The sequence below is a fragment of the Diprion similis genome, chromosome 7 (genome assembly GCF_021155765.1).
Source record: "Diprion similis isolate iyDipSimi1 chromosome 7, iyDipSimi1.1, whole genome shotgun sequence".
Classification (NCBI taxonomy): Eukaryota; Metazoa; Arthropoda; class Insecta; order Hymenoptera; family Diprionidae; genus Diprion; species Diprion similis.
In genome coordinates this window covers 4281195-4291742 of record NC_060111.1, presented here as the reverse complement: position 1 = coordinate 4291742, position 10548 = coordinate 4281195, and positions in this window count along the sequence as shown.

Below are 10548 nucleotides of genomic sequence, written 5' to 3'. Positions count from 1 at the left end.
ATTTGGCAAGGCGGCGCACACCGTCGTCCTTAAACGAGGAGACACATCACTTCGGGTCCTCAAATCGCGCAATATTTTAGCGTTTCCTTTAATAATTCGTGTACAGTAGAAAACTCTTTAGAGTCATATCTATAACGACGTGGGACACCACCAAGATAGAAGATAGAAAATAGAAACGAGCTGTTCGGCTCGAAACGCTCCTTATCCCATTTCGGCTATGCGAAATGAACTACGTGCCACGTGAGTGCGACGAAACGTGCCTGCGACGGCCGACGTCGGGTGAAAATTTTTCTACGCCATTCGTTTTTTCATTTCTCATCTGCTTTTTTCTCTTTCCCTATTTTTCGTATTTTATTTTCACCTCTACTTTTCAAACTAACCATAGAAATCTCATAGAACGAAGTATGGTGAAATTTTTCACCTCAAATTCGTCTGCACGTGAAATCGTCGGAATTGAGAAGAACAAAAAAAAAACTGCGAAAATAGATGAATAAATAAAAAACCGTCACCGGCGAATCACTGAGTTTCTCTGCATGGCTACCGATCTTGACTTGACTTTCGTCTCGTTCTTTTTGTTTTTTTTTTGTTTCTTTTTGCGTACAAAATTAACTGTACTTCGGTTCGTTCCTTTTTCATTCAAATCTTCGACAAAAATGTTGGAAAGAAAGTAAAAGAAGACATTTGACAAGGCACGGAAAAATTCGCAGAATAACTATTGGGGCGACGAGGATAACTTCAAACTCATCTGTATGAAGAATAATCTATCGAATTCCGTTGTATGGGCACGTCAGATGTTTTGAGAGGAGATAAATTTCCCTAGCGATGAATATTTCTCACCCTTTCGCCAACGATCGTCGCTGGAAATTCCCCTCTGTGCCGATTGCACAGAGAATAGAATGCGTGCATAATATCAGCGCAACTTAACACACCGGTATAATACATATACAGAGTGAGAAAATTAGTAGCGAACGTATTTCCCGTCAAGTCTTGTATTATATACGGTGGGTGGTGGGAGTATATATGAGTAATTCAAGATGATCTTGCCAAACGTCGTTGTAACTCCATTACACCGGTGCCGGTGATGTGACAGAGCTTAAGCTCGCGTAGTCAGTTCTATGAATATTAAGCGAGTCCTCCGAAACCCGATAACACTGCGCAGAGAGAGGGAGAGAGAGAGAGAGAGAGAGAGAGAGAGAGGACTACCAGCGAATTGTAATTGTCTGCAGTATTATTTATCAGCGATTTAGTGGGAGCCGATGAACCGCGACAAATTTTTTTCCTCTCGAAACGTCGGGTAATCGTTTGATCGTGGCTCCGAACCGAATCGGAACCCGAGACTCGAGCAATTTCGTTCGTTTTTCTTGAAACCTTTACCGAGACAAAGAACCCCGGGTGGTTTAAGCCGCGTGGACAAAACTTGAGCAGTTGATCCTGCGCGGCAGTTTCCTCTCTGTTTGCTCTCGAGGGATGAGGGGGAGCGTGGGAGGGATGAAATTGGTAATACAGCGTCATCTGTATTCATCGAGTGAACTGCGATCTGTAACTCTCAGGACGGATTACCTTCCGTCATGTAGGAATGAAATTATGCGCAACAGGAGTTGGAGGATCGATTTGAGCGCGGACATCCGCCCGTCTCGTTGTCAAGTTTTTCCCATCGGGAGTGTTTTTGCGCGCCGCCCGAAAAGGAACGAGAGAAGATATTTTGTTTATACCATCGTCGTTTTTGTGATTTACAGTGCAATTCCGTGGGTTTAATGGCCACTTGAAAAGTACAATAGTGAAGAGAACGGGACGCCGTTCTATGACATATAGTTGCGGGCTTTACGCCGAGGCGCGCCCCATTATAAAATCGGCGAAGATTCGATGAATCCGATTTTACGCATAGTACTTATACATATACCGTTGAAAATAACGAGGAGATTGGCGTTGCTATCGGAAGCAGAATAATAAAGGTTACGCGATGCCATTTCGGGTTTAATTCCTCCCCTAATGCCCCGCGTCCATTCACGACGCTTCGTGTATAGACTGCGTTTCGCCTCGCTTTTTATGAATAGTAACATTCTGTATTTTACCGTCGAAAGCGGCAACTTTTTTTTACCGATCTTCCCCTCGCCGTTCGGCAAGTTATAAAATTCGCGTCCCTCCTCAGCTTTGTCCTATTATTACTCCTCGCGTTTTGCGCCTACATACGCCCTTCACATCCGAGACACGTAGATGACATCCATCCAATGGCAGTACCTCGGTGTGTTAAGGACCCGAGAATATGGTGTGACAAGAGTGCACGGTCAGATCGTCGCACACAACTTTCCAGACCAATGTCTTCAATGACTTATCCCAGTCTTCACGGCTGTCCAATATTATCTCGAACTGACCATTCGGAGTTTTGAATCATCGCTGAGTGACGGGCTTTCCACAATGGTCAATCTGAATTTTGACCATTCGGAAGTTCGGAGGGTGGTTGGCGCGCTCTTTGTCCCCATGCATCGCATAAAGGCGACGGTGGGCGTTTAGACGCGTCATTCATGCCCGCCCATCAGGACTGAAGTCCGATTATGGTGTTCCAATTTCGGCTAGTTTCAGTCCTCGAATAGATTCGTCGTTAAAACGACTTCTCGACTGGTCAGCGGGGCGCGGATCGGACCCTCAACCCTTTCCTCGCCCGGTCCGAATGCCTCTAGGGCAAGGTTACCCCGAGCCCCAGTCAACCCGTCCTCGTGATACGCCGGACAATGGACCTGGTCCTCCTCACTCCAGTCATTATACTGGACACGGCTCCATCTAGTGGCCGCTAAATCTAATCCGACACTTGTACGCGGCTGAGGGGCCGGATGGAAGGGTTCGGAATGATTGCGACGCCGAGGGAATTTATCCCTATTTGAATAAAGTTTCGCAAGGCCTTAATTCTGACGCCCCTTGAGCAGCCCAAGATCACACAATACACAGTCGTTTAGAAGCACGGTTGAGTATTCGGCTCCAAAATTATTCTCTGATCCGATTCCAAACATGGCAAAGAATCTTTTGAGTCCATTTTTTGCCGCGGCTATCGAGCATGAACGCCTTTGGCGTAGGTGGAGGCTCAGGTGTTGGAATGAAACTTGATACTGATTGTGGATGGATTGTGGATGTGGCGGGTTCGGACGGAGCGAACCGTAGGTGGAGGCCTGCTCTGCGTTGCTCAGGTTTAGTAATGATAGTAATGGTTCTAGAAATTAATACCCAAGGCAGCTCTCGGTTCACCGAACCATTATCCAAACAATGATTAAGTAAAGGACCACGAGTTTGCAGTCAAGAACTTCACGCAGCGTCTCAGCCCTCCTTAATTATTCATAATTAATTAATGCTTGTTTGTCCTCCCGCGTTTCGTACACCCTAACGGTACCTACACGGTGCGATGGTCAGTCCGTTACCATCGCAATATCTTTCATTATTTAAACAACGACTAGGAAATTTCACCCTATAGTCAACGATCGTCAGATCGTGTATGCGTGAAACTGGTACTGCAAAGTGTGAACACGAGCGATTTCCGAACAACAGATTCATCTTAGCGTAATCCAGGCATGGGACTCGTGGTGACGTTTCAACGGATAAAGAGAGATAATGGTAAGAGAGAAAGAGAGAGAGTGGGAAGAAGGAGAATCGTCTCACCGTTTTGCTGATTGATCGAACGATTCATATATACCGACGTTCGAATAGTTGTTGTAGTTGGCACGCGACGAGCGTCGCCGCGACGGAGACTCTTCGAGCATTGAATCCCTCCAAATGCCAACCCTTCCAAATACTCACCACCCACACTTGCACGCTCGCGCTCTGAGCTTAAAAGCCCCGGTGCTTCAACACCGGAAAGCGGCAAATCTTCGGTCACATCGCGTGATCTGCTGGCAGGGTGAAAGAAGCGTGAAAGGAAAGAGGAATCGCATTCTTTGGCATCGAGCACACAATCATCTCGAGAATAAGAAAAGCGACGCAATCTGCAAGCTTAAAAATAACAAATTCAAATTGATTGCAGATTTCAACATTTTATTAAAAAAAGACAGTGAAATTGAAAATCTACACACAAATAGGTTTTGTTATCAAAATTCTCAATCTTCAAATTCAATTTTATGTTTCATACAAGATCCGCTCTCTTAATTGAATTGAATTTGACTAAATTCAGTCAAACTTTTTGTACTATTGTTTAATCATTTCTACGTCTTTTAACGCTGTTCCTTTTTGTTTCGATCCATTTCAAATTTAATACGTACTTGGACGTGGGATATCCGCATCTATTGTTGTAGTTGCAAAGAAAAAAAAAAAAAAACTTGCGAAGCTAATCAATGTCGAGGGTGTGGTAGTGGAGGCGGGGTGAGTTGGGACTGAAGAAGGCGAGCGACGCGCGTTTATAGGTTAATATAATATCAATAGCAGGGTATACGCGAATTTAGGTTTAATGCATGTATCTCGGGGAGGACTAGGGGATATTCTGGGTTGTTCGACGTTTGTTGGTAGAGCGGCATAAGGGTTGGAGACCGGAGGGCACTCGGCCCGTTGTATCCACTTCAGATTGTTCGCATTGTTAGCATTTGATGGGTTGCTGATGAAGCTGGATTCTGCTACGAATTTACGGTTTTCAAGTTATGCCAGCGAGATCCGTGCCCGTTAGGTAGGAACGTAAAAACATCCACCTATATGGGGCGGTAAATTTCGCGAACGAGATCCGAAGTCGAGCGCCCCCCTTTTTTTAATTCACGCTAAACTCATTACTCGCAACGCGATTTTGTTTCGTGTTTTTGCCGCCTGTCACTTTTTCCTCGTTGTGTTGTCCTCCCCTATTTCTCTCTCTTTTGCTTTTGGGTATCACAGTTACCAGCCACCCAAATCGTGACGAGAATAACCCAGTGTCAGCGGCACTGTTTCACAAAAGTCATAAAAAAAAAAAGAAAAAAAAAACAATTTATTTCCGACAATGCGTTTAATTGCTTCATTTTGATTACTATCATGTGACGTATGACTCGTTCCGTAACACGGTCCAGTGATGACAAAGCGATTTTTTTGTTCCCTATATCGTTTTTTAAGTATCTTCACAACGACGCATCGAACCGCTTTTATTAGGGAGTAATTTGAAGAGCTCCCCCCCCCCCCCCCCCCGCCCTCCCACCGATAATTCTCGACGCCCGTGCAGAGCTGTAATACCGTTGTATTATTTTTCTACCAACCGGTTTCCAAAACTTTCAGGGTTATACCTAATTATTTTCGAATGATTAAACTTCAGAGGGCCATTACTATTATACGTAATAAATTTCCATGCGTGAATCCCTGTAAGTTCTCCTCCACATATCGTTTCCACCCTGCATCAACCCATATCGGCATACACACGCATATAGAAACGGACATGTACCAGCGTGCGTTACACGCAGAGTTAGGGTGGCGCCGGGTAAAATGTGCTTAGAATAGCTGGAAGGGGGGGTTACGGAAACCGTAGAAGGGTATAACCTGTATTATATCGTACTGAGTAGAATTTCAGAGAGCAGGGAGAATGGGATGAGGACGAAGAGGAGTATGAGGCGCATGACTTTTCGTAAAAATATTTGCCCCGAAACCATATAATAATGTATATACATACGTATATGTACATGTGTATATATATATATAACGCAGGCGTCGGGAAGTTGGACCTCGGCTAAAGTTACCCCGTGGAAAACTCTCTCGTGCTGTACGCGTATTATAACCTATACCACAAGGTACCTTATACCTACGTATGTATTTGTAAGCTACCAGGATGAGGATGAAATTCTGTATTTTCAAAAATATTATTATACGTACATACATACGTCGAGTAAAAGTTAACAAGCCAACGTTGGGATGCCGCACGAATTTATTACTTGCACCGGGCACAGACTCTCCTGTGTACCTACCGTCTAAAGAGAAAACAAACTGGCTAGCGCTTGTTAAACGAATGCGAAAACAATGGCACGGTAAGGATAATAAATAAGCGAGCTCTGAAAGAGCATGAAAAATATATATATATATATATGTATAAATCGTACTCACCTCGTTAACGCGAGCCGTTAGAATCGTCAGAAAAGTAGCAAAGAATTTTGGGTCTTGTGCTTCCGTATTTTTGGCCCAGCCAAGATGTAATCGGAATGAAGAGAACGGATCTCTGATCGTGTGAGTGAGAGGGAAATCAACCTGTGAATTTGGGTAGGAATTCTCCTCGGGATTTACTCCCTCGATTAGAAGCTGCTTTTGTGCCGATTGCGATGATTGGGGTGGGTCGATCCTCACAAGGCGCATATTGCCAAAGGGGTTCCGAGTTCCATTGGTAAGCCGCGCAAGGGCTTACTGCGTTAGGTGGGATGAAACTACCTACCGACGATACACGTTCCACGATACTCTGAATAAGCAGTAGGCCATGGCTGCGCCAGGTTGTGACAGATGATTAGGCTGAGTGCCCTAACGGGCTGTTAGGTTATTAGGTTCTAAAATATTGAACCACGGTCTCGCGTCGAGTCCAAGTTACACACAACGTACCTACAGCCTTCAAGAGATGATATACCGATTTTCAGAAGAGGTCCCTCCGTTTTACGCGTCGAGAGAACACCTTCAAGTGCTGTACCGGACGTCGGGTGATCGGGAATCAGTGACCGGAAGCAGGAATTACATCTTCGGGAAGTCAGCTGGGGTGCAACGTGCCTCGATTGCAAGCTGAAAAAAAGAGGAGATAATTATCAGACGCATAATGCGGCAGACCAAAGTGGTCATTGGATTGTAGGTATCAGTTCTCGGGTGTTTCTTGCTGCTTTCGCTCAGTTAATTAGATCCGTAGATTGGGGGTTAACTGACGTTCGACGATATTGAGATTAATGATATTGGAACGCGTTTATCAAGTGATGAATTTATCGCGGCCGCAACACGAGTCGATACCGTCGTGTTAGGGGTTGAGCCATTACCTGGCGCACATCAGGAGTGCGGTTACAGCTAATTGGTACAGACGGTCTGGTCTAGTCGACTCCGATACCCGACCTGGAGGTCTGATGCAGGGGCTCATTTTCACCGGTCAAAGTAAACGGGATAAAGTGTCTGCCGAAAAAAGGATCGGAAGCGGGAGTTGGAATGGTGAAAGGTAAAGTTGGAAGAAGGTTTTGCACTCTGATGAACAGGAGACATGGTGTGGTCCGATGACTTACCACTCCCAGTGCTATTCTCGAGGCTTCATTGAGCCGCCTGAGAAGGACGATGTTAGAACCAGATGAGCAAACCCACCAGGAGGAAACAGTCAAGGTCAGACCAAGAGCGGCTCTTGGACTGGTGTGCGTGGTTTGCCGCATCGCGATTATAGGTCCAAAGGGAACGAGCTGCCACGTAGAATTTGCAACGGCGAAACGAGCCACCATGACGTTTATTAACAGTCAGGATGTATTTATAGGATTGCGTATCCTACGCAGCGACCAACCGAATGTGGTGCAGCACCGAACCGAGGCCTCTAACGAGGAGCAAGCGCAGATGCGGGTTGCTGAAGTTGTAGTAAGTTTACATTTAGTGTGGTTATAACTTTTTTTTATCAAAGGTTGGATATTTGCGGAGAATTCATACTCACGGTATGAAGTAAGATTGGAAATAGGTACTTGCTTCTCTTTTCAACTTCTTTTAGTGGAACAAAAATGGAAAAAAACACTGTTCCTCAGATACTATCCGAGTCTGATGAACTTGGAGGAAAGTTTTGGATACACGTATTCGAACGTTGTCTGAGAGAACCTTCAAACTTTTTAACCAACTTCTTCTACGAGATAGTCGAAGCGTTCAATGAATTATCGAAAGACTTACCGAGAACGGTGTAGACCTCCAAAGTGCAGTTTTGTCTGCAATATGTTTAGTGAGGTTTTCGAAGGATGAAATCGGGTGCTTTGTCATAGGCGACATATTGGCCTTCGCCAGACTCGGCAATTGATCCGTGTTCGTGTATGCGTATCGTCAACGATTTCCTGTAGCAAAAGCGGGCTTCCCTGCTATGCAGTATTGATCACCTTCTCACTGCGACCTACCAACGAGTCTTCGTCCACCTCCTCGAGTCTCGTTTGATCGATACCGCAATTTCCTGAGCCTCGACGAGACTGTTGAGGTTCATTCATGCTAGCACCTGAACATTAGGACCTGAGTTTTTGTGTTTGATTGGGTGTTTAGAGAAACTTAAAAATGTATGTGGATCGTGGAAGGAGAGGGGGGGTTCAGGCTTTTGTCGCGTCATTTACAATTCATCGTTTTAATGGATTCGAAAGTAATTGGTTCTTGGTATAAAAGAGAAGTGAAAAATGGAAGGATCTAATGGCAATAATTAATCATTGAAATTATTCAACATACGTTTTGCAGTTGACGAATAAAAAGTCAGACTACGGATTGCTGGTTGGGGGATAAAATTGATCTTCGGTTCTGACAGACTTGAAAGAGTCGGGAAATTTCTAATCTCAGTTTTCTTCAACCAATAAGTACCCCGGCGTATTTTCAGCTCGACAACAATTTCAGCGCTACTATACTTGTATATATGTATACATATACCGATGTTCAAACACAGCGTGTGAGTAGCAGATTTACGCGCGAAATTACATCGAGATCAAAACACTCTCTCTCTGAACGCTCAAAACCCTGATGAAACACATATACATACTTGGTTATATGTATAACGTATATAACACAAGAACGCGCCACTCCAGCAAAGAAATTATTTATACTGGCGTGGGTGTTGTGCTTGGATCTCATCCAACAAAAACTCAAGGCGTCTTATACATACGCTACTGAGAAAGAAGAAGAGGAAGAAGAAAAAGAAGCAACAAGAAATAACAAAAAATAAAGAAATTCACCCTGTTATAATTATCCACCGGTTTCTAACGAGGTGAAGAAAAAAAATATAACTCTTATAACTGTGTCTAGATTATTGAGTCTTGGTTAATTATCCTTGTAGACGTGAAGAACAAAATCGTTTCACTTCAAAGACGAGTATTTTAATGAAAAAGGACGCAATAAGCAATATTCACTTTTACTTTCAAGTAAAAAAATTACAAGCCTTCGCTACAAAATTTTTGATACACGTTTCACCACTCAAGCTCACCTTTTTATTTATCCACAATTTTCTTGTAAAGCGATCTGATATTTTTTCCTCAAAAAGAGAACATTTCGCTACTTTTACATGAGAAATAAATTGATGTCATTAAAAATTGTGTTTGTGTGTTTGAATTTCATTTTTAATTACTCGAGTCTTGATAAGTTCCATTCGACAAAATGTAAAAAACCTTTCACAACGATTCAGTCGCATAAATTTTCTTATTTCGTTCTGAATAGGTATTCCAAGAGTGAAATACATACGGCAAAGTCTTTTTTCCGTTCTGGAACGTAAGCTTGGCGCACGATGGTTGTGATCGCATGTTGCGTGTGCGATAAAATTGGCATAAAAAATAAGAAAAAGACGAAGCAGACAAGTTCGCGGCACAGTTTTCATCGTAAAGATTGACTCCCTGCCGTAGAAGGATTATGGCCAAGATATCGAGTTGCATAACAGTTTTGAAACAAGCTGCAGTCACTGCGATCGTCACAGTCTGATTCCATTCGCTGCAGCGATGCATGAGTTAACTCACCGAACAAGTGTTAAAAAGTGCAAAGCAGACTGCACCGCAGGCTGAGCTGGCGGCATTCGCAACAAGTGCAAAATACATGTATATAAAACACATACAATATATAGTTATAATAATAAAACGGCGGAAGTCAAGAGCAATTATCGAACCTTTCAATTACCCGCGTAATCGTCGTCCCGCAGCTAGGAAATTCCGTGGTTCAAGTGAGCTAATCCAATCCGGTTTTATTAACTTAATTTCACTCGTGGAGAATTTTCCTTTCGGCGTAATTCCACCCTGCCTACAACCGCAGAGGGAGAAAAGTCCACGCTGTTGCAACTTTTATATCGTCTTACTCACTTCCTCGCTCTAAATAACAGTGCAAAAACTCGCCATTCCATGTATGCTAATGCTGCGGAATATCATCCCTATCGCGGCTCTAAACCTAAACGATTCTATTACTCGGAAATTGCTCGGTCCCATAAGCAGTTTTCCAATGTCTAAACTCCAACGGTTACGATGGCTCTGGACTACCCCTAATTCGGTATTATTATTATCATTTTTTTTCCTCCATCTCGTCGAAAATGACGATAGCAAACTACTCTAAAAGAGAATTTGGAGAAATCATCGTCCCGCAAAATGGGAATCCATGTGGTGGTGGTATTTTCGCATCAAGAGTACCTATACCAGCAATAAAACTGATTTCGTCGTTCTACCGAGTTTTTTTCCTCTGATTTTTTGCTCTTCACCCCCCTTTTTTCACCGCCCCAGACGAAAATTTTAACGTTCCAAGTCGGCTGCCCCTGCAGATAGAGGCGCGTACTTCGCTCCTTGGCCCGAGGGGTGGAGGGTGGTTTGGGTTTTATTGGGGTAGGACAAGGCAGACGTTTGCGACGGCATAAAGTCACGTCGAGCCCGTGTCTCTTATTTTTCTTCCAAGTTCAGCCAATCGGTTGAGTGGCGAATT